Source organism: Sus scrofa, chromosome 2 (assembly GCF_054392235.1).
Source record: "Sus scrofa isolate SSC_HxYL_T2T_F1_AM1 chromosome 2, Sscrofa_HxYL_maternal_Yorkshire_Landrace_v2.0, whole genome shotgun sequence".
NCBI lineage: Eukaryota > Metazoa > Chordata > Mammalia > Artiodactyla > Suidae > Sus > Sus scrofa.
The window spans coordinates 39,325,515-39,351,785 of record NC_139384.1 but is presented as its reverse complement, the minus strand read 5'-3'; the positions used below and the strand labels follow the sequence as shown (position 1 = coordinate 39,351,785).

The 26,271-nt window shown below is 33.7% G+C and overlaps 1 long non-coding RNA gene across 2 annotated transcripts in view; it reads right to left on the bottom strand.

Annotated features, from left to right (window-relative positions):
- Window positions 1-26,271, bottom strand: part of LOC106509395 (uncharacterized) — a 707,614-nt gene that overhangs the window by 67,070 nt on the left and 614,273 nt on the right. The window contains exon 9 of one of the 2 annotated variants that reach the window (XR_014837146.1): window positions 16,942-17,011. This is a non-coding gene — a long non-coding RNA (uncharacterized LOC106509395). Of the gene's footprint in view, window positions 1-15,710; window positions 17,012-26,271 lie in introns of those variants that run through there. The other variant, XR_014837147.1, reaches the window with a different exon arrangement.

The following is a 26,271-nucleotide window of genomic DNA, read 5'->3' as shown; positions in this document are numbered from 1 at the left end:
GGTGAGTTCAGGAATAAATTAATGATGGCCAAAACTGGAATGATGATGTTATCATGTCTTGAACTAAGGGTTATCTTAACTATGCACCTGAAATCCAATTAAAAAAAAATTCCCCTGGTAATTTGAATCTGTAGCCAAGGAAGAGAATCACTGTACTAAATCAATCCTTGCTATTTATGGCATGAACTGATAATTAGCAGAACAAGAATCTTCTGGGAACTGGTTAGAAACGCTAAATCCCAAGGTCCATATCAGACCCACTGAATTAAGATCTACATTTACCAAGATCTTTAGATGCTCTTTATGCATGGTGATTTTGATTTTGAGAAGTACTACACTTTCTCTGTATTTTAAAATATGCTTAAAAAGAATTCCAAGTTAAAAAAAGGGGGGAGGGGTAAAGACAAAAAAATTTGAATTGTTCCTTAAAATAATATATTTTTGAAAACAATAAACTATATTTTAAAATTTCTTGGAATGTAATAACTGCTTGAAATGAAAAATTTCAAATGATAAAAGGTTAAATTTTATTTTATGTTGTCAACTGAAATAACAAAAAAGGAAAGTAACGTGCCTGTGAGTAGAAAGACTACTTACCTTGAAATACAGACATTGTACCAAGAAGTCATATAACATAACTAGTTCATTTATGTACTTATTGGACAAAATGTGAAAACTACAAAGTAGATATTTTATTTTAAATCAGTGTAACTTCAAGAGTATGAGGACTTTAGTCTTACTTCTACATTAGGATCTTTGCCTCATAATCCAGTATCTTTCTCCTGCTTTTATGAACACAACACAAGAAATTGCTGGTTTTCCATCCTCGTGAGTATGTTGTGTATTTTTAAACAAGTAAAAAAAATATTAAGAAATCTAAGGATAAGTAACTTCAATTAGATTCTTCAGTTTTAAATAAGATTACTTCTTGAGCTATTACTCATTTATCTCACTTTCACTTTTCAAGAACATCGGGGCAACTGCTTTTAGACACTAAAGTCAGGTAAAGGGAGATAATTTAATATAGTCAGCAATTTTCTATTTTCTCTTGGGTAGACTGTGATAAATATTCCAAGGAGAGTCTGCATAAGGATACTTTCATCATAATCATTGCAGTAAAAATGATAATATTGAGAAAGATAACCCTTTAAAGGACACATTGGGTGCATAAAATATTCTTTATATGATGGAGAAAAACATAATTCAGTTGTATAATTTTTCCAGAAAACTGAGGGAAGATTGGGAAGATACTAGTTTGAAGATGCATCTCTGACTCTTCCTCCTTTTCAGCCTTATTCTGGAGGACTACTCCTAGAGGAAGGCAAGGTGGTGGAATTATCAGTGTATCTTTGGTGGAGTATTCTCATCTTCTGACCAGAGTTGCAAGTCTAGATCAAACCAGAAGGCAACAGCAGAGGGGGCTGATCTTGCTTCTCCCAGTCGCAGATAAAAAAACAAAACAAAACAAAAAAAACTATATGATTTCCTGAGGAAGCCTCAGAAAGTAGCCCCTGTGAGGTTCATTAGAGCTGGATTACACTTGCCTACACCCAGAGTTTACCCAGGGTGGTTATACTTAATTCTACTTTCTTGCCATTTTCTCTGGGTGAGAGGGTAGCAGGCTGGTATCGGAGGTTGCTCTATACCCTACAGGTAAGACTAGTTGCTTGCATTCTTGGAAATCTGAGGGCAAAGAATGTTTTATATCATTCCTAAGAGGAGAGACAATAGTTTAACATCCCAATCCTTTTCTGATCTTTCATTCGTAAGTCGCAAAAAGTGAAACTCCTATGCCATCCACTGCCTGCTGGTTTGCCACTGCATGAGAAATGTTAACTGATTTGTTCTGGGGTTGAAGGGACACTAAATCACGTAAAACCAGAGACAGACAAAAGCCAAAGAAAACAAATACCAGAAAATTCACATAAATGACTCAGACTCTCGTGATGGAAACTGACATAGACAAAGTCGTTTCTTTGAAAGAGAACCAATGAAAGAGTTAAAAGAGAAAAAGAAACTGAAACTCTCATTGAAATATCTCCAGAGCAAGCACACAGGCACACCTACAAAAATGTCTGGGACAATAAAATAAATACAATTTTAAATGTAAAAGTTAATAAACAGGATTTCTATTTCCCGCCACAATGTGATAATGAACATGAAGTTTACAGTAGTAGAAAAGCAGATATCTTCTAGGTTTCCTAAACTTCTTTTGATACTTTGCATTTCTTTTTCCCTTTAGGTACATCCTGATATAAATCCTTGACAAGATCTAAATCTTGAATCTGCACACCATCTGATCTATTGTAATCAGCTTATATATGCATAGCGTTTTTATTTTTCTTACTTTCAAAACTTAAATTTTCACTTTGGGAAAATTTATTTTTGGTCTCTGCTGATAATTTAATGGGTCTCTAAGGTGATTAAATAATAGATGTAAAATTAATACTTGTAAGGGACTGAGAAGGGTCTAAGCACTTGTAAAGGAATCAGTAAATGTTAGCCATCACTACTGGTATGACTACTGCAACTACTATTACTATTATTGTTATACTTAATTTAAAGTGCAACTCTGCTTTTTATGTTTTTCTTTGAGTGCAAGTTTTACCTTTCACAGGGAATTTTTTTTTTTTTTTTTTTTTTTAGAGCTGCACCTGCAGCACATGGAGGTTCCTGGGCTAGGGGTCAAATCAGAGTTGCAGCTGCCAGCCTATGCCACTGCCACAGCAACGCAGGATCCTAGTCGAGTCTGTGACTTACACCACAGCTCATGACAATGCCGGATCCCCAACCCACTGGGCGAGGCCAGGGATTGAACCCACAACCTCATGGCTACTAGTCGGGTTCGTTAACCACTGAGTCATGATAGGAACTCCTTGTAGAGAATTTTTTCACTTATTTGTGTGTTGAGTTTCCTTGATTACTTCAATTTTTTTTAGTTGTGTTCTCATAGGACCATATCAAGTATTATGAAATCCGGCTTTTTCAGATAAATTAAAAAAAGGGTAAATTCACAGCATTAGTGGTTATCTTCAGTGCTGCCTTCAAAGTGCAAGTATTTCCTGCATCTCGGCTAACCTGATTCAGCACTGCCTCTCTAGCCTCAGATCCCTCATGCTCTGCTATTAGAAAGAGACTCCAGAAATTCAGCTTCTCTTTGCCTGATTCTATCTTAGCTCATTGTGCTCAGTCCAGTTCTTCTATGCATAGAACTGCTTTCCCCCTTTTGCTTTGGAACACTCACATAATTTTCTCATACAGCCGTTCTACTGCTTTCCATTCTAATAATAATCATTGTGTCTTGTTGCTGTGGACTGAATTTGTGTTTCTCCAAATTTACATGTTGAGAAGCCCTAACCCCCAATGTGATGGTATTAGGAGTTGGGGCCTTTGGGAGGTAACTAGGGTTAGTTGATGTCATGAGGATGGGGCCCTCCTGATGGCATGAGTGCCTTAATAAGAACAGAAAGAGAGAGAGAGAGAGATATCTTTCTCACTCTTTATTACATGAAAGCAGAGTGAGAAGGCAGCCATCTTTTAGCCTGGAGGGGATCCTCAGCAAATCCCAGTCATGCTGGCACCTTGATCTTGGACTTCCAGGCTCCAGAATTGTGGGAAAATAAAACTTTGGTTTAAACCATCCAGTCTAATAAATTGTTTTAGCAGCCCAAGCTGAATAAGATGCTTGCCCTCGAAGTGTTCTATTTCTTGTTTTTAAGGTATTTCTATTTTTAAATTTATTTTTTAGGGTTTTTTTTTGGGGGGGGGGGATAGGAATCTAGCAAACTCTTTTCAGGAGGTTGGTTTTCAGAGAATTGAGTTTTCAACGAATTTTAAGGTGAAATGATTATTCTGGCCAAGGAAATGTATAGAAGCATTCCAACACATTTCACATATCAAGATTACTTTAAATTATTATCAGCCCAACTTATTTCATCAATAAATTGAAGAAGAAATATATATATATGGACATATACAAAAAGACTTCAATGAAGTTTGCCAGTGATTCCTAATGAAAATCTAAATAAAATGAAAAGAGTAGTTATGTAAATCAATTTTTACTAAAATGTATATTATAGCAAGAAACAACTGTGAAATCTCTATGGCAATAAAAGTTAATTTCTTTTTCATATTCTATTTTACTGTGGATTGGCTGTGTTTCAACTTTTCTCTTTTCAACTCTGCTCTGCATATCTTTTCCATTTAATAATCCAGGCTAAGAGAGCAGTTTTCATCTTGAATACACTGTTTTTGCATCAGAGGGAACAATGAATCTTGTCAGGATCTTGCAATGACCCAAAGTTCTACTTGTACATTATATACAATCTTTTCTGCTTATCTTCCATTAATGAGAGCAAGTCACATAGCCAAAACCAAGAACCATTGCCCATGGAAAAGGGATATAAAATCTTCCACAAGGAGGCACTGCAAGACAAATCTCAATGGGCAGGGAGGTATAATCCTTTTATAGCAAAGGCAATGACTAACTGAGACCAGTACCTCAAGCTATCACCCAGGTGACTAGTTTAAACATGAATAAGTTTCATAAGCAAAGTTTTTAGCACATAATCTTTAAATTCTAATGTTATTTTTATAAACGCATGACTAAAACAGGAATACATGCAATCAGCATTATTAGTCATCTTTGTTTTAGGCAACCAGTATTTCAAGAGAAGAAAATAAAATAATAAATTTAAACAACCAAAAAGAAGACATTGCTTTGTTATTGTTTGATAATGACATTTGTCAATATTTAGAAAACCCACACCAACCTCTATTATAAGCAAGATAAGACAGAGTAGAGATAGAGAAGAGAAAGAAAAGAGGGACAGAGAAAAAACATGGTAGCATGGTGAAGATATGCACATATATATGATATGCATATACATATCAGCTTGTAACAGAAAACAACAAAATCTTTCTTAAGCTCTAGGGGGAAATATATATAAGAACTAGGGATAAAAATAAACTTTAAAAAGCAAGAAAGGCCATTTAAAAAATACAAAAAGTTTCAAATAATGCAATGCAAGACTCAAAGACAAGATCAAATGTGAGCTTCTAGGTAGAAAGATTCAATGTCATAAAATATTAATACTTCTAAAAATAAAATAAATGTGATGGCATTCAAGCCAGGATCCTAGCTGTTTTTTATTAAAGAAATACATTTTAAATTTTGTATGGTTCCAATGACACAGCATATATGAATTTTCCTTTTACCTCATTGGTTACTCCTTTTCCATTTTTTTTGTAAATGTGCTGTGGGGCCTCTTGGTTTCTCTTGCCATACTCTTTTGCTAAATGACATCATCCTTCTTATTACTTTAAGTAACATTCAATGCCAATAACTCTTAAATTTTTAATTGCAATATTATCATATCCTTTTAGGTTTAGTAAAGTAAATCTAGTCAATTGACTGGAATGTCCATTTATATATTTCATAAAAATTTTAAACCTCATCTATCTAAAACTTAACTCTTAATTTCTTTACACACCTTTTCCATCCTATTAGTTTTGCAGACCAGCTTTACTGTAATAGCCCCAAATGGGAAACAATCTGGTCTAGCAACAGGTGACTGAATAAACAAAGTATGATTTACCTATACATTGAAGGACTCCTCAACAACAACAAAAAGTAAGCTACCAATACATGCAATGACAGGAATAAATCTTGAAATAAGTATGTTGAGTGAAAGAAGCCAGACCATGAAAGTGTACATGGTATACAATTCCACTTATACAGAATTGTGGAAAATGCAAACCAGTTTCTTATGATAGAAGCATATCAACATTCGCCTGGGCATAGGGGGCTGCTGTGGAGGGAGGGATTACAAAAGGACATGAGGAAATTTTGGTATGTAACAGACATTGTTCTAAGGTTTATACATATATTGAAACGTACCAAATTTTATGTTTTTGAATGTGTGAAGTTTAGTTCTTGTCAACTTTACTGTACAACGAGATGATAATAAGAACCTGCACCTCCTCCACCTAAAATCTTCCTCACCTTAGTTTCAAGCATAGACCATTTCTTTCCTAAGCCTTGTTCTTGTTAGTGCTGTTCCTTATGCCTTGAATCCTCTTCTTCCTTTTTCATATGGCTGGATGCTTCACAGCTTTCAAGCAATGTTCCTTCCAGACAGTCCTACTCAAGTAAGACCTTCTCCTCATAATCCTCTCACTTCATATTTGCATATTTACTTGTTTTTGGCAATATTAGTTTCTCTTTTATAGAAAGAAGGGCAGCCTGTTAACACCGTGGCTTTAGCTCAGTGGGAAACTAGGCATTGCCCTTTCTTGTCTTCCTCGTATCAAGGAATAGTATTTTCAAACATCTAGATGAATGTATCAAATAATTTCAGCTATAAGTAACAAAAGTCTGGTTATAGTGACACAGGCAAATGGTGGTTTAGTTGGCTTCATATAACCAAAAGTCAGGAAGTAGGCAGCCAGAACTGACGCTCTGGCTCAAGATCAACATTGGGAACCCAGACCCCTCCCATTTTTAGGAGCTGCCATCCTAAGTGTATTTGATATATCATCATGAGCTCAGCTTCTATTGACTGCCATGCCTTCAGGGAAATCTTCATTCCCTCGGAAGAATTCAGGTAAAAGACAAAAAGTTGCTAATAGTTTGTAAGTCTTTCTCTTTCGTTATAAAAAGCCAGAGATTTCCCCAAAGACCCACCTACACAACTACTTACCCTTTGATCTGACCATCAATTGGTGATGTTTTATTTTTTCCATACAGCACGACACTAGGTGCAGGCACCTGATATTAATCCCTATATTAGTGTGGTACCTCTCTCTACCGCCAGTATTGTTCTTTTTAAGCCATTTTCCTTTCTCTATTAGAAAGTGGACTTTCTAAGGCACAATTTTGACTATGTAACTCTAGTCTTATAACTCTCAATATCATCCTTCTTTGTTGTAAATTCTATTTTTTTGGTTTTTTTGTTTGTTTGTTTGTTTAGCATGATAAAGAAGGTCCTTTCTATCCTGTATGTTCTGGCCACTTGCTTTCCCTTCCACCCTACTACTCACCAGGTGTCCATCCAAAGATTTGGGAAAGAAGGAAGGGTCAAGGGGAGAGTGAATTGAAACCTGAGGTTCTCTCATTCAGAAATGCCTACAGGATATTCTCTTTGCCAGTATTTAGAATTGAAAATATGTGGGATTTGTATTCACAGTAAAAGAATGGAAAGCATTTAAAAAATCCTGGCCAGACTGTGTGGGGTCTCCTCTGACACAAGCCTCATAACAGCACTTCCATTTCATAATGTAAAGTCTCCTCTGCCTCATATCATCCTGTGCTCAAATTTTCACCTACTTTAAATGCCAAATTCGTGGTACGAGAATCCAGAATTACTTCTGAGTCATTTTGGTCCTTTGGCTATCAAAAAAAAAAATCAAGTCAAATTCAGTGAAATTCCTTTTTTTTTAGTATCTTGTTTTAGCATGTTATTACCTGAATAGATTAAATGGCTTGTAATTCTATAGTTGCAGTAACTATCCAGAATGGGTAATAAGACCAAAGCCTCTATTATCATGCAAAGAAGAGAAGTGGAAAAAATTATAAGCAGTTTAATTTCTAAATTATACTATTCATTAGAAGAGGAAAGGAAACTAGCATTAATTGAGCCCCTCTTTGTATTAGGCATTTGGATATATTATGTATGGATCCTATTTTCTCCACATAAGTGTCCTTTGAATTAAGAATTACTATCTTCCTTTTACCAATGAGTACTTAGAAATTATTGGACAATAAGAAACTTGACAAAATTACATAGCTTTTAAAAGGCTAATGTTATAATTCAGGCATTATGTTATCTATAGCATCTCCTCTTTCCACCATAAGTTTCTCAAAATGAAGTGATTTTCATATTACCAAGAAGTAAAGAAAATTCTGAGAGGAAAAAGTTTGAATTTGATACCCTATGTAAGATCTCACATTGAAAAAGTAATCAATATATAGATACAGTCATAGTTTACATTGTAAATATTTATTACATCTTCTGAATGCTGATATGTAAGATAAATAACTAATAGTTTTTCTATACAAAAAATAAAACAAATTGTCCTTCTATCATGTATGTGTGGGTATAAAATTCAGAGTGAAATAATCTCTTAAAATGTTAATAACTTTTTATTATGAAGAGATTCCAAAGAAAATTAATAGATGATTATTTCATACATTTACAAACAAAAGTTTAATTAGGCATATTGAGACAGTGTTATTTTGGGGGAACAAACAAATATGCAGTGTTCATGTCTCTCTACCATTCTTAGAACATGGACATTTCAAAAATATGATGAGATAAAGAATTAATTGCAAGACTTGCTGTACAGATTTACCTACAACTCATACAGAGCTATGAAACAATTTTATTCACTATATGAAGAAGATTTTTTAAAAACTGCACTTAAAATCTAACTGCCAACATTAATAAATGCTGTGAATATAAACACTTTGAAAAGATTCAGAAACTTCACTATTTTGGTTTCTGAAATTGAGCTATTACCATTTTGAAAGCTCAAGCTTTTTTATTTTACAAACAGAAAGCCATTATTTAGAAAAGGTTTTCAAAATCTTAAAACATGTTGTTGAACACAAATAATCATTTGTTTACTGAGCTAGGAGCTGTTTATACCTTCACTGACTTAGACAATAATGTATTTTTATTTGGCAGACTATTTTACTTCCATTGAAAATGAATTACTAGATAAAATGTCCTTACATTTTATAATTTGAATTCATAATTATTTGTTTCTAACACTATATATAAAATAGCTTAAAGTTAGTGGGTCTTGCATTTGCTGTGCTTTTCTTTCAGTTTTCTGTAGTGACTGAAAATTATAGACTATGATCACATAGAAGCTAAAAAATTATCACAAAGAAAAACAAAAGTAGAATACAGATTAATGGCTTTGCAAGTTCATTTGCCTTTATGTAGTCATCAACTGCTATTTTCTTTAACCTCCAATGATATACTCAATTTTTTATTACTAACTTTGGAAGCCAATAGGCATATTTATTTCCATATTTACAACTTAAAAATTTATGCATCAGAACACTATGAAGTTTCAACATAAATAGTAATAGCAATTGCAGCATTTACTTCCACTTCCAAAGTTTATATTTTCAAGGCTTTCCTCTCTAACAACACAAATATTTTAGTACATTTTAATGCCATTCACTCTCTTCCTATAGAGTATGAGATTAATAAAATATAAAATAAGCTATATGTTTTAGAATTGATGTCTTTAAATACCAAACAATACTAAGAGAATTTCAAGATAGGGATTGAGTCAAGGAGTGTCAGAAATGTTAAATTAGACAAAGATAAAGGAAATGAGAAACTCTCTTGCAGGATTTCTCACACCAGTAACGTGAGGTTGTACAACGTTAAGCTCTAGGATGAAGATTTACCAGGTAATTTTCACAAAATTATTGAATCATAGAATTCTATTAACATCTGTAAGATAAGTTATTTCAAGAGAAATAGTCTGCAAAAAGCAGTTTAGGAAGATTAGTTTAGTCATAGCAGGCAGGTAGGAAGGAGATAAAAAATCAAAGGGATGTGGACAAGATAGCAGAGAAGGAGGATATTGGACCCACATTCTTCCATGTATATATCAAAAAATACATCTTCTTGTGGAATGATTTTCACCTGAAACTGACTGAAAGACTACAGAGCAACTAAGGCTATAAGAAGGATCTACACATAATCAGGTAGAAAGGGAAGAAAAGGAACTGGGTCAGGACCTATACCCCTGAGAAGGTACCCAGAGGAAAAGGGAGATTATATGGATGGAGACCTGTCCTGGGGAGTGAGCAGCAAGAGTCACAGATGGAGCATCCCAGGCCTGGAGTCCTACAGGGGAGATGAGCCACCTTGGCTGCTTGGAGGACTGCTAGGACTAACAGGAGGACTGTGGGAAGCCTGGACTCTGCTTGTCACACAAACTGACTTACCCCTGAAGTAGGGTGGAGAGGGCAGTTAGAGGACTGTTCTAATGGCTGCCAGGTTTCCAGTGATTACATCAGAAAAAACCCCAGCCATGGCCAAGCAAACACCCCAGGCCTGCTTCCTCCTCATGTCACAGTATAACACAGAAAAGATCTACAGATGCCATGGTAGGAGAAAACTGGCCCTGGGATGCAAAGACAACATAGTCCCGGGCAGAGCCTGAGTGGGACTGTGGTTGCCATTGTTGGCACTTAATTAAACCTCAGAAGTAGCTCCAAACTCTAACAGTGACTAGTTCCACACAGCTCATGCCTTGATTTATGTCAAGAGTCCACATACTCTCTGGTAAGGCTCCACACCACGAAGGAGGTGGCTTAGGCTAGGGTCAGTGATAAGGCTGTGGGAAACCAAGGGGACTTGCACCCAAGCCTCCATTTGAGCAGAGTGAGGGAAACAATTGTGAATGCCTGTAGAGGCAGCACATCAAAAACTGCTCAAAAATTGGGACTAACACAAGCCAAGAGCCCACATGGGATCCACTTGCTTCAATGTTCTTCCCCTCTGGGGTAAAGGCTAATGTGCTGGAAGAGGGGTAAGCACACACTAAAAGGGGACAGAGCCAGGCCAGGCCTGACCCTTAGGGCTCCTGATACAGCAACTCAGAATGAGACCTCACATGTTATGTGGCAGCGATGGCCACTGAGCTTAGGTCAAATCCTAAGTCACACTAGGTACCACATCCTACCAAAGTGATAGATGCTAGCATGTCCTGGAGACCAACATGACTTGAATACATGTCAAATCCAGCTCTCCCACCAAAACTATTGGTCACATGCAGTCTGTACAGGGATGCACTGACAAAAATTATTGCAATATTTCAAACTTTTAAGATTGCAATAAGTAAGTTTCAACTAAATTCATAGAGGCACAGAACGTTAAGCAAAATAAATATGCAGAGGAATACTCCCAACTGAAAAGGCAAGAGGAAGCATCCAAAAATAATAATCAAACAAAACAATTTACCAGATAAAGAATTCAAAGCATTTGAATTAAAAATGTTAACTGAATTAGAGAAAAGAATAGATGAACACAGTGAGAACTTTAACAGGGACATGGAAAATATAAAAAAAAACAAAAACAAAAACCAGACCCAATCATAAGTGAGTAATTTGAGAACTGAAAAAAAGAAAAAACAAAAAACACTTGAAGAAAGGTATAGTAGGCTCAGTAATACAGAAGAACATACAAGTGATCTGGAAGATAGAATAATGGAAATCACCCAAAAGAACAGCAAAAAAGGAAAACAAATTCTAAAAAGTGGAAAAAGTTTAAGAGACTTCTGAGCTGAAAAGAAACATACTAACATTCTCATTAGAGGAGTCCCAGAATGAACAGAGAGAAAAAGGGATCAAAAATGTTTGTGAGGAAATTATGACTGAAAACTTCCCAATCCTAAAGAAGGTAACAGATATCCAGGTTCAGGAAGCTCATAGGATCTAAAATAAGATGAACCCAAACAGACCAATGTGAAGACATAATAATGGCTTCAAAATGAGTAACTCTACATAAATTTGATGTAATTGGACAGGCAAATAATGGAGCAATTTGTCTAAGTAAAAATATTATTTTAATGTTTAAAGAGGTAATAGAGCTCTACTAAACTGTCCACTATCATACTGTCTTTATTTTGGCACATAATTTTTTTTTTGTGGTTTGCATTTTTTTTTAAATTTTATTTTCCCACTGTACAGCAAGGGGATCAAGTTATCCTTACATATATACATTTTTTTCCCCACCCTTTGTTCTGTTGCAACATGAGTATCTAGACATAGTTCTCAATGCTACTCAGCAGGATCTCCTTGTAAATCTATTCTAAGTTGTATCTGATAACCCCAAGCTCCCAATGCCTCCCACTGATAATTTTAATGGAAATTAAAAGACAAAGAGATAAAGAATATATGAATTTTAAATGGTTGATATAAACAAATACTAGAATTTAAATTTGAGATTGTCGATTCATCCCTCAAGTTATTTACTTTTTCTATTACTATAAGTACTATATACAACACACATTGCTTCTTAATCAGCTAATAACAAAAGGCAAATTTCCTAGGGCAGATAAACAAGGCTAGTAATATGGTTTTCAAATGTGAAAGCTTTGGATATACAGAGATGTTTCTGTAAAGTGAGTTATCTTATGTCATATGTACTCAAAATTTTAGTCAACTTATTTATTCTATTCCATATATAAAATATAGCACTAGAATTATATAGACCTATAATTTTCTTTGAACCTGTACTACTTTTGAATTTTACTGATTTTTGTTCTTGTGTGAATTGTATAGGACCCATAAATCAACTTTATTAGTAACCAATGGACAAATCAATGTTAATTTTAGCTATCGCTCAAAATTATAAGTTTAAATTATAAGTTCATTGGATTTGTAAGAAAATAAGTGCAAGAACAGACCATTTATGAGCTTGTTGTCCAACTATTCTTCCTATAACTTAAATCTGGAAAATGAGATAGCTTTGAGTTCAGGGAATCACTGCTGTCAGATGCCATATATATTTTTTCTCCCCTTATTATGTATGCACTAATGTACTCAGTGATAATAACTTTATCCCGAATATACCATTTCAAGCCTCCTTGAAAATATTTTCTGGTAAAGATGACCCCACATCTTGAGAGCTCATCTTTTTCAAAATACAATGAAAGGAACAATTATGAAAAGAAAGATACGGCTTAAAAATAAACATTTTAAAATTAAAGAATGGGATTCTAAAATAGAAAACATTTAAAATAAAAGAACTGATCATTTAAGTTTTTGTTTGTTTGTTTTGGGTTTTTTGTTTGTTTTTTTTTAATGATTGGCCTTATACTTAAGAAGTGGCTAGGAGTTCCCATTGTGGCTCAGTTGTGGCTCAGCGGTAACAAATCTGACTAGTAACCATGAGGATGCGGGTTTGATTCCTGGCCTCACTTAGTGGGTTAAGGATCTGGCCTTTGGTTTTATCAATGGCTTGTTTAAATCAGAATTAATTAAAAAATATGGGAGAAGTACATTTTTATCCTCCCCAAGATTTTGATAAAATCAGCTAACGAAACTTGCTTAATTCCATTTAGAATGACAAAGAAGATGTCCAGGAAAAGCACTGTTAGTATTTTTTTTTCAGTATAAATAAATCCTAATGATCACACTGCCATCTATTATTCTCAGCCTTTATGCCATGATATTTGCATTACAATTGGGTTCTTTATTTATTGTGTTCATATCTGCAACAGCTGATTATGGCCTTTAATTTATTTTCCATAGTTAATGGCTGTAGAAATGATTGTGACCTCAGAGTAGTTATAAGAAGAAAGAAATATGCACATATGTGCCTGTGTATGTATTTGTGTTTAATATACACATGTACATTTATTTCAACACCTAATCTTATGTTGCTTATATTGTTGAACCCAGCTTACTTTTAACCTGTGAGTCCAAATAACTTGGCAGCTATTATGAATTCTATGTTCCACCCTATAGACCTTGTAGGACCTTGAATTGAAAATGGCTATTTGCATCTTTTTGTCCTCACTTGAGAGCAGTAAGTATATCTTTTCACATTTGCCTTAGACACAGATCTTAAATAATTATGTGTTGAATAAATAACAAGAAAAGAACATCTAGAATGTGAAATAATGTTTTCTAAATAGTAAAGAGAAAGGGATTTGAATAATGTAGCTATTAAACTTTGAGGGTTATTATAGTTTTGGATCATGCCTCTTTTGTTTTAAAAGACATTTTTAAAAAAATCCCCACAAATTATATAATAAAATAGAAAACAACGAATCTGCAAAACGTTTTTTTCCCTAGTGAACATTTAGAAAAGCTTTTTAATGAGCGTCATTCGATATTTTTATTCACAGTATATTGTTCTAGAAATCATAAAATGTTTGCTCGTCTTTCTTTCTGTACTCTTCATTCAATTTCCTGTGCTCTCTTTAGTCATTCAACAAAGAGTTACTGAGTAACTACCATATGCCAGGCACTAAAGATAGAGACATAAAGTTTATCCCACTCTTTCAAGAAGTAAATTTTTTTCTAATGAAAAAATATTAAGTGTGTATATAATCATCAATAAAATACAAATTAGGATCATTTCATAGTAAAATCCATAAACAATATAGCTTTTAAAAACATCATAATTAGCAATACAAATGAGCCGTGTTTATCTAAAAGCATAATTGTGAAACAATCTAGCCCTTGAATCCCCTACACTGCACAAATAACCACCTTACTTCCTAGAAAAAGAATGCCCAGGTAATGGAGAGGACTGGACATGGCAGAGGAAAATTATCACATTATTTGTTCTCCCCATACATATCTAGGTAAGTATCTGTATCAATTGATGAAACGTACATTAGTTGACTGAAAAAAGCACAATTACAGCTGCTGGGTATAGACAGACTATAGGAGCATATTAGAGTTAAGTGAGTCAAGTGATATTTTTAAGCCTATATCCTCCACAGATCCTAAAAATTTCATCTTCTAAGGGTCATTCTACTAAGCTATTCCTCTCTAGTTAAACTTATACTCTGAGTTGGTCTTTGAACCATATTCCCTCTTAGATAAAGTTTTGAAAACACACTACTTCCTGGTTAACTTTCCAAAGCACAGGTCTGGTCAATGCACTTCTATGCCATGTCCTTCTACATCTCCTCGTTGTCTAGGGAGGTCACCAAATTCTTGGCACAGTATGGCAAATCCTTCACAATCTAGAGTCACAACTCCTCTTTGGGCCTTACTCTCTTCTGGATCCACATTTTAAACTTTATCAGCTACACTGATTCCTTTTAGCTTTCTTTGCCTGTGTTCCTCCCTTGCCTGGACTATACAGGCTCTATCTCATCTGTTTTGTAAGCATGTGCTAGATCTCTCCACATTCACTTTTTTCTTCCTACTTTCAATAAAGATTTATTAAGTACCAATGAAATCTTAACCACTGTGCTAGGATTGGAGAAAATAAATGATTTATTAATTTTCCCTTCTAAATATTAGGGAAAATAAGCACCGAAGAAAAGAATTATTGAACTATGGAAAAATTAAAATAGGAGCATGATAAAATTGTGTGTGATTTCAGGAAGAATTATAGAATGTTTAAAGGATGTGGCAGTGACAATATTTAAAGGAATCTTAGACACATGCAGTGAGATGCCTAGCTATGAGCTTTGCTGTGTGAGAAATGGAAAAAATAGAAAGTCAGTTGTTTCATAAGATCTTTTTTTTTTTTTAAAAGGACTTTTTCCTTGTTTAATAAATTTTTACTGTTCAGAAAACTCATCACAAAATTTAAATTTATGTCTTGGCATTTGGGGACTAAATATACACACAAAAAAAGTAGATAATAGCAACCAATGGAAGAAAGATTAAACTTCATAATCTCATCTCATGTCTACATCAGTGTTATCTGTCACTTACATACCCAAACCCATAACTAATCTTAATATAAGGTTGAAAATTGCCTCTCTCTTTCAAACCCACACCTTACTGTCATCTGGGATTATCTAGGTATCAAGTTCTACCAGCATTAGAGGGTTACCTGACTCCTCTCCCATGTATTTTCATGTAGAACTACACTAACTTAGAGCCTTCTCCACTTCTATGTTCAGTCTTTTTTCATTCCCTTATAAACTATGGATTTGCTAGTATTTTATTTATTTTGTCTATTAATGACCTTAATATCATTAAATTATTTTTGAGGTTCTCTTGAGCGTAGATAAGTTCATGTTTTTCCAACATATGTATCTACAGCAATTATTGTTTTTCTTTTCTTTCATTTATATCAATATATGAAGTTAAATCAGAGTCATAAATTTCATAAACACTCTCATATTGCTCCTCAAAGTATTTTTGGTGTGTATAGATGAATTATTTGTAGTGGTTCTCACACTTTAATGTGCATCCAAATTACCTGGAGAGCTTGTTAAACTAACAGATTGCTGGCCCCCTCTCCCAGTTTCTGTTTCAGTTGGTCTGGGTAGAGCCTAAGAATTTGAGTTTCTAACTCTGTTCCCACCACCTTGGGGATCACACTTTGAGAATAAGTACGCTAAAGGAGTGCTATATTAGAGTGGAAACTTTCAAAATCTAAAAAAGTAATAAACAAATGAAACTTAGTTTAAACCCTATGAGAAAACCAATAATCAAAAAGAGCGTATCAGTGACAGTAGTTTAAAATGAAAAATGAATAAATCTACTTCATAAAAGAAGTACTTGTGAATTGAGAACTAAGACTATCACATAGTAAATTCAATTTGGAATGGTGAAGGTGTTTTCTAAGCAGATATTTATTTATTTATTTAATCCTATCATCTCATTCTTGGCCTAGGTGTAGTAATATGTTTATTTTTCTTGTAATAATAATTATGGATCTCATAATCTTGTTAAGAAGGACCTGAATGGTTCTAGACAAAATTAGCATCTAAAGAAAGCAAACAACTTAAGCAGGAAAAAAAAAAAGAATACAAAATTGATTCTCTTGAAAATCTCTAGTCTACATAAACTCTTTCCATCTACTTTTCTGCACTTAAGATAGTGATTAATTCCTCTGGTGGGGGAATGGATGAAAGTGGTCAAAGGTTACAGACTTCCATTTAATATGACTATGCTCTTAAGAGTGTAAAGTATAACAAGGTGACTCTGGTTAACAATATTCTATTGTATATTTGAAAGTTACTAAGGGGATTGATCTTAAAAGTTTCCACTACAAAAAAAGATTATAATTACATGAGGTAGTTGATGTATTAAATAAACTTATTGTGGTGGTCATTTCGCAATATACACACATACATCAAATCCCTACACAGTACACTTTAAAATTACATAACATTGTATTTTAATTACAGCTCAATAAAGCTGGAAAAATAGGAAAATAACATAGTAAGTCTAATAAAAGAGAAAAAAAAAGAGATGTATAGACTTACCTGAGACTAATTCCTTGATTTATTCTTTGTTCCATTACTGTATCTGGAATTTGGATAAGGACTGCTTCTACTGGGAAAACAAAGAAGGTATTAGTCTATTTTTAACTGATTAATTTTGTGATAAGATCACTTAATCCATAACTGCCATTTGTTGCGCTAGTGCATTAAGTGCTATTATTAATAGATTGACTTTAACGAAACTCGTAATACTAATATTGATGACCAAATATTTTAGATTGAATTAAAACCTTCAAAAGATATCACTATTTACCATTCCACCAAGACGTTCTCAAATGTTTTGTTTTTATAAATAATTCTAAAGAGGCACAAAACAGGACTCATATAAAATTACACAGTAATCAGAAACACAAAATCAGCCAGTTGTATCTGAAGTGTGTCATCTAATGAGCACCTTGGTTTTTTCCCTGAAGATGGCCTTTCCACTTTTACCACAAGTAATTATTTAGCTGTCTGTTTATGATCAGCAGTGAATAAGACATAGAAAGTTAATGCAATGATTTAACTTTCCTTAAGATGGGTTTTTGCCTCAAACTAATGGGTTTTCAAAGCAAAAGTTTCTCTTAATTTATTCATGAAATGACAGGGACACACATGAATTTTTTCCAAGGGGTAAACTTTCCTTCCCATGAAAATATATGTGATAGTTAAAATATAAAAAAGGATTACATCTGTGGCAGCAACAATTTTCTGAGAACCTGATTTTCTTTCAGAAAAGTTAAATCCAGAAAAATGTATGGATGTTTGTTGCTGCTTGTAATAGAAGCTAAATTGATTTTCATTGCTTGGTAATCCAGTTTCACAGCACACTGAATCTATTTTTATTTCACTTTTTTTCTTACCGTTCATTGAATTATAAAGGAAATGGAAATAAACAGCAGGAACTACATGTGTTATCTTGAAATATATAACTGCTCAATGTCACCAAACTTGTATCTAATGTTAGGGCTATTCTCATTATTTTTTATTTTTTTATTTTTGTCTTTTTAAGGCCATACCTGCAGCATATGGAGGTTCCCTGGCTTGGGGTTGAATCAAAGCTGTAGCTGCTGGCCTAAGCCAGAGCCACAGATACACAGGATCTGAGCTCCATCTGTGACCTACATCACAGCTCACGGCAATGCCAGATCATTAACCCACTGAGCTAGGCCAGGGATCGAACCTGCGTCCTCATGGATAATAGGTTCACTAACCGTTGAGCCACGATGGGAACTCCTATTCTCATTAATTTTTTTTATTTAGGGGATAAATTGTGAATAAACCAATATACCAAAGGAATATTAGAAAACATTTAATCCAACTTAATGATTTTAAGCATAAGAACCCAAAGAGATGAAGTCATTTCACTCATCATTTAATACTTTTGCACCTTTCCACGTTCACCCTTTGTCCTGCATTGTCAATATATTTGGATATTTGTTAATCATAGAATGATTACAATTATCATGTTCTTGAAATGCATTTTTGATATTCTAGAATAGAATACTCTTGAAAGAATATTCTTTAATGTTCTTGAAAACTAATGAGGTGTTTCCTAATTATATAATCTTCAGTTTTCAGAGCTTCAGTAACAGCATAGGATCTTGAAATCTTGTAATATTCTTCTTTATGAGTATAGTGTTCTCATTAATTGCTTTTATTTCTAATAAGAACCAACCTACGGGTTATGAAGGAAAGTGAACATGATGTACCACGATATTCAACTGAAAAAAAAATAAGTATGGATGTTGACAATAGTTTATGCAAATCTTTCTCGGCAAGGTGAGGTTACATGACCTAGTAAAAAGTTATCTCTAAGGGTCTTTGAGAGCTAAGGTTAATTCCAAGAATGCCATTAATTTTCTGGTATCTCTGTGGGTTTTGTGACACCATGAGCCTCAAGGAGAGTATCTAGATGGGTTCATTAGATGGCCTAAAAATACATAAATTCTTCTCCAAATTTCTTTATGTAGTCCAAGAAATAGGGTACCAGGCTGTCTCTTCATTCCCAATTTTATAAGCTTTAGTCATAGATTTGAAAGAGTTCGGTTCTTCCACTTCATTTGTTATCTTGCATATTTAAGACTGAATTATTTGTAATGCTCATGTGTATAATTTCCATGGCTTAGAGATGAGGATCATGTGTGAGATATCAATTTTTCCTTCCATTAAACTTAGGCTCACTGAAATAACTTTAAATTAGAGAAAATGGTTTTAATATGGTAGGTTATCAAATCATCATTTACAGATGTGGCCTCATTTTACTGGATTTATTTGCATGCTGAATCTTTGACTCGTTAATATAACAGTGCACTGGCAATTAAGCACTGAGGTTTGTTGGCCTAGTTAAATACTGTTCAGTTTACTCATTTCTCACATCTGTCACATCTGAACTTTTAGTTAGTGTTAGTTCATTTTTAACAGAATTCTAACTGCTGCAATTTGTGTTCTAAAGATAAGTACTTTATTGCCCTCAGGAAAATATAAGGCATATGATGTCATTGTGTTTATCTCCATGTAGTTCAATTTTTCTTTAATTAAGTAGCTTAAGGAAACTTTAATAGAATCTATATCAAATGTTCATGCTTAAGGATACTTCTCCTGTGTGAATTAAACTTTATAAGCAACCCAGGGGAAAATTTTAGATCATAATTTGGACAATTTTGGCTTGTATTATTATTTTCATTCAATAAAGGCCACAGAAATGTTTGATTTTATTGACATTCACTGCATTGTATAAATATACCAAATCACCTATTTTCATGAGATAACACTTCATTAGGAATTCATTAAAATTTTCATACAATGAAGATAATGCTTAATCATTTAATGACAAAATTACCTCAGTTCCTTGACAAAATCATGGGCTTAACACCCTGGAATAATTTTATTTAGTCACGACGTATTTAAGACTCTTATTTTGTAGAATTTTAACTATAAACAGTATCACTTAAAATGTGATCTCTAAAGTACAGCCACAAGAGAACATACAGAACATATAGACTGCATTATCGCTGAACAAACATTTTGAGAAAAAAAACCTTTGAAATATTTTCTTTCAGTAACATTAAATCTTTGGTAGGTTCTCTTTTTTATTTTATGATTTTTATTTTTCCCTGTATAATTGATTTACAGTGTTCTGTGAAATTCTCGTGTACAGCAAAGTGACCCACTTAGACATGTATATATATCCTTTTTCTCACATGAACCTCCATCATGTTCCATCACAAGTGACTAGCCGTAGTTCCCTGTGCTATACATAAGGATCTCATTGCTTATCCCCTCCAAATGCAATAGTTTTCGTCTATTAACCTCAGACTCCCAGTCCATGCCACTTCTTCTCCCTCCCCCTTGGCAACAAGTCTGTTCTCCAAGTCCCTAAGTTTCTTTTCTGTGGAAAGGCTCATTTGTGCCATATATTAGATTCCAGATATGTGATAGCATATGCTGCTTGTCTTTCTCTTTCTGACTTACTTCACTTAGTATGAGAGTCTCTAGCTCCATCCATGTTGCTCCAAATGGCATTATTTTGTTCTCTTTTATGGCTGAGTAGTATTCCATTGTGTATATATACCACATCTTCTTAATCCATTCATCTGGATGGACCTATGGGTTGTTTCCATGTCTTGGCTATTGTGAATAGTGCTGCAGTGAACACAGGGATGCATGTATCTTTTTCAGTGAAAGTTTCGTCTGGATGTATGCCCAGGAGTAGGATTGCTGGATCATATGGTAGTTCTATATTTAGTTTTCTGAGGTACCTCCATACTGTGTTCCATAGTGGCTGTACCAGTTTATATTCCCACCAACAGTGTAGGAGGGTTCCTTTTTCTACACATCCTCTCAAGCATTTGTGATTTGTTGACTTGTTAATGATGGCTATTCTGACAGGTGTGAGGTGGTACCTCATTGTAGTTTTAATTTGCATTTTTCTAATAATCAATAATGTTGAGCATTTTTTCATGTGCCTGTTTGGCCATCAGTATATGTTCTTTGGAGAAATGTCTATTCAGGTATTTGCCCATTTTTCAATTGTTTGTTTATTAATTTATTTATTTGCTGTTGAGTTGTATAAGTTGTTTGTATATTTTAGAGATTAAGTCCTAGTGACCAAATAAATCAGCATAGCTTTTTCACATATTTTGAGTTAATGTGGTCACAGTAGCCTCTCACTACCCTCAGTAGTGAGAGGGTAGTGAGATGCTACCCTCTCTATATCTTGAAAATTCATTTTCTGGGCCCAAAACAAATGCCTAAATTAAGTTTGATGTCCTTTTACTAATGAGAGGACGCTTTTTTTTGCCATCAATCCCTCTTATTTCATTCTAACACACTATTATCTACTGCTGCAGTCTTAGGACCTAGTATGATGTTAAAAACAGAAATTTGTAAAGTAATTTGAAAAATAGAAATAGCTATCTTGCATTTTTGAAGTTTATTTTTGTGGTAGTTTGTGTTGAAATGTCTTTCATTTACATTTCAATTAAGTAGAGCTTTTGAGTAGGCACAAAAAATTCCTTTCTACTTTTATTTGTACATCTAAAATTTTATAGACTCTCCATTTTATTATCATTGAAATGAGCTAATTTTCATCATGATTTAACAAAACCATTTTCTTGTCTTTTTAGGTCTCAAATATGCGAGAATAAGCTGGTTTTGAAAAGTTTATCAATAGACAAATGATTTTAATTTTTGAGTATTTAGAAACAAACACTGAATATATTTTCCAGAGGCTGATCAAGTTTTATTCAGAACTTTACCAAAATAAAAAATAAAAGATATTTTATTCAACATTTCTTACTTTTTTCCTGCTATATACACATGAGAAGCATCAATCCACTGTTAAAAAATATTTAACTGCATATTTTAAAAATTCACATTTCTTTAATTTTCCATAAATGATCTTGGAATATGTTAAGTGCCAGGTTCCTGAAACTGCACCGAAATAATCTGTTGGTATGTAAAGTTCAGTGCATCACAGTAAAGGGGGTCACTTCTTTGACAGTCTTAGTAACATCTCAGAATGGTGACAGCAAGTTTGGGATATTTACAAAGTTTTGTTAGGGGTCATGTTTAATGCAGGTCTTTCATGCAGGGGCTTGATCAGGACTTATAAGAATCTGAGAGAATAATTTTGAATTTGTAGACTCAGTGTGGTGAGGCTTTCAAGATGAGATTTTTCAGCAAGTCTGAGAGATTGTCTTTTGATGCTATCTATTGAAAAGTAAAGTTCAAAGTTCCCTGGTGGCTCAGTGGGTTAAGGATACAGCATTGTCACTGCTGCGGCTCTGGTTACTACTATGGTGTGGATTTGATCCCTGGTGCAGGAACTTCTACATGCCGCAGACATGGCCAAAAAAAGAAAAAAACAACTAAAGTTGTCTAATGCTTGTTTAAATAGGTTTGCTAAAATTTCCTATAAGAATAGTAATAGTAATTTCCATTGTTGATATTATCATACAAAAGGCAAGCTTTTTTTACTACAGTAAAGTTGTGCTAATGTCCATAGTAAACTATATAGGGGTACATGATTTAGGTTATTAGTGGCTCCCTTCCTCCAACCCCCTTCCTATCAATTCCACCCCAACTCTTCCTATGATCATGTTTCATCTTGATGTGAAGGAAACACCATTAAGAGCTAAGAATGTGATCAATCCATATCTCCACTGATATTTACTGCATGATATTAATACATATATATATATATATATATATATATATATATATGTAGTTGTAAGACCCTAAGGTTTTTTTGTTCTATTTGTTTGAAGATCATTTGTTCTATGAATTAATGGTACAGCAGTTTTACAGCAGAACTTAAGTTTCTTGAGATAATACATCCGAACACTGCCATGTGGACAAATAATACAAAAACGATTATAATTGGAGTTTGTAGTACATTTTTAAATCAAGAGCCAACAGTACTCATATTAGGCTGAAGAAAAAGATCTCATGCCCAATTTAAAGCTTCTAAGGAACCAGATATGAGTGATCAGCTCAATTTTCTAATTTTATTGTTTGTTTACCTCTCAAATGCTTTTAGTAATATTTGAGAAGAGTTTAACAGATACACACTACTATATATGAAATAGATAAAAATGACCTACTGCATAGGAACTATATTTGATATATCATGATAACCTGAAATGGAAAAGAATCTAAAACACAGACACACATATATATATGAATCATTTTGGTATACACTTGAAAACTAATACATTGTAAATAAACTATACTTCAATTTTAAAAAAAGTATAATAAAAATATTTGAGAATAGTAATATTCAAGGAACCAGAAATAGTTCTAGCCAGAGAATGGATGTAGCCACAGCTTTTTAAGATTCTTTTCCTAAATAGCACATGACCCCTTCAAAAGACAACATTGTGTCAAAAGTGTCTCTATTCTGGGACTGCTCAATTTGTGACCCTATTAGGCAATAACAGCTATAGTATTGGGTCCATTCTATAGCTCTAATGCTATTCTCTAAGTCTTTGCATGTTAGGTTCTTCCTATTTCTTTGGCCTATTGTAAAGCATGAAACAGCAGAGACTTGAAGAGAAGACCCAGTTCAGAATTCCTCATAAGTGGTTAGGATTCTGGTTCCCAATTGAGGGTCAATTTTTCTTCTTCTACAATTAACTTATCCAGTGATTTCTTTTATCCAAGAGGGAAAACTGATATGTCAAAAATACCATGGGTGAAGTCAAGGACTGGGTTCTAAAGGCAGACAGCCATTTACCAAGGCAACAAATTCCTGTATAATTTCAACTTAGCAGCAATTAAGCTTTTGAGTCACAAATCCAACACCAGTTCATTGAGCATCACTGATCAATTTTCAGCCAAACTATCCCTAAGGATTGCCACAGAGTATTTTAAAATTGTGGTGCTCCTGATCCTTGAATTATCTTCAATTCTGGTTCAATTAATAAAGGTAGCAGTAAACCAACATCTAAATTATCTTATATCCTCATGAAAAGGAGGAGTCCTTAGAGATGTCAAGAAAAAAAAAAAAACAGCAGAAGAGTATTTAATCTAGTAATTTCATCTGTTCTAAACATCTCCCTCTATGAAATTTATGGACAGACTTTTAAAAAATCATAGGAATGCTCCTCAGCAGAGGCTTGAGGGTGAGAGTTATGAGCTGACATGAGTACTGTCTGAGCATAATTAGAGCCCCTCACCACTTGAGTAATGACTTCAAGGGAGAGGTTTAAGGGTAAAATAGGAAATTAGGTGTTTGATTCTTTTGTAGAGCTATTGTCCCTTAGAAAATGTACTCAAATATATAGCATACATATAATCTCAGTAGAGATACTTGGCTTTATACATATGTCTACAATGTGGTCAATCTCTAGATTATGTAATTATGAAAGATTCCTATTTTCTAAGATATTTTACATTTTACTTTTTGATTAAAGCTGGCTTTGAATCTGTTCTAAAACAGGACTCATCTTTCCTATGATGGTTCATTCAACACAAATATAAGGAGTTTGGTGGTAGCCAATGAACTTAGGTCATTGATATTAAAAAGAGCTCTCTTCATTTTGGTTCTGTTTAAAGAAGACGCAGAGAGTTGATACTTCAAAGACAATTAAGTAAATTACATTAAATTTTCCGTAACACTTTAAAAATAGCATTAACTCAAAGGCCATAAGATAAACAGGAGTTCTCCTTGTGGTTCAGCAGGTTGAACCTGACTAGTATCCATGAGGATGTGAATTTGATCCCTGGCCTTGCTTAGTGGGTTAAGAATCTGGAGTTGTGGTGAGCTGTGGTATAGGTCACAGACACAGCTCTTGGATCTAGCATTGCTGTGACTTTGGCAGAAGCCAGCAGATGCAGCTCTGGATTTGACCCCTAGCCTGAGAACTTCCCTATGCTGCAAGTGCAGCTCTAAAAAAAAGCAAAAGCAAAAAAAAAAAAAAAGCTATAATATAGTCAATATTCTTATTAAATTGCAAAAGCACGTGAACTATATGTTCTAAATAAATTATTGTATTCACAGATATTAGGGATAGGTAGTATAACCAAAGTCTAACTTGTTCAGTCTTTATATAAATACCATTTTCCAGAATATAAACACTTTTAAGCAAAATTGAATATTGGACATATCTTATGAAATGAAAAGAATGACTCATGAGAATTATTTGGCCAGAAGTAGGAAAAGTAAAAAATACACCCAATGTAATAAGCAGCATACATTTTAGTATATATAATCAAATTCTCCAGTTTTATATTTAATCATTATTAGGAAATTAATTTAATCATATTAGTATGAATTAGGCTTAGAATGTAGCATATTTTTGAAAAGATTTGACCCCTGTGAAATTTAGGTGTGTTTTATGTTCTTTTTCTGACATTAAAATTCACTAAGTCTTAATTTCTTTTCTCTATGATTCTCAGCAAGAAAGTAAAGTGGAAAAAAATGAAGGAAATTTATTTATAAGTACCTGAGATTTGTAACACAAAATCATTATTATGAATCAAATAATTATATTAGATTAGCATATTTCTAAATTTTATGTGAAAAATTTTGTTGATAAGAAAAATATTTAACTGAAGATTTTAAAAATGGATTCTTCTAATGGGATGAAGAGGAAAGAGCTTTTGTAGACCCTAGGAACTTATTATAGGGTGGATTTCTATTGAGTTAACAGTAAGGGCCAAATATAATCAAAAGTATTGAGACAAATAATATTTTGCAGTATAGTGTGTTTAATATTCTGAGCTACTTTTACAGATATCAGTTTATTTAGATATTCTACCCCTAGTGGTTTAAATTTGATATTGGACTTAAAAATGATAGGTAGCTAAGAGATTCTATTTCATCTAAGTTCTCATAAAAAGTTATAAAATAGTCTGTATTAATAGCAATTTTTCACTTATAAATTCTTATTTTGTATATGTTTGCTTTCTCACTTTTTATCTTGATTAAGTTATCTAATAGTGGCTTCATTTTTGTTTTATTTTCACAGAACAGGGCTTTAATTTATTAATAGGGATATGCTTTTCCACTTTATTTATGCTTTTGTCTTTATTATTTCCTTTCTTGACTCTTTTGGGTGCAATCAAAGTATTAGCTAATACAAGGAACTCTGCTATACACTTTATAACAATCACAAAACTTATTTATTTATTTATTTGCTTTTTAAGGCAGCACCCGTGGAATATGGAGGTTCCCAGGCTAGGGGTGGAATCTGAGCTGTAGCTGCTGGCCTATGCCAAAATCATGGCAACACAGAATCTGAGCTGCGTCTGTGACTTACAACACAGTTCAAGACAACACCAGATTCTTAATCCACTGAGCAAGGCCAGGGATGGAACCTGTGGCCT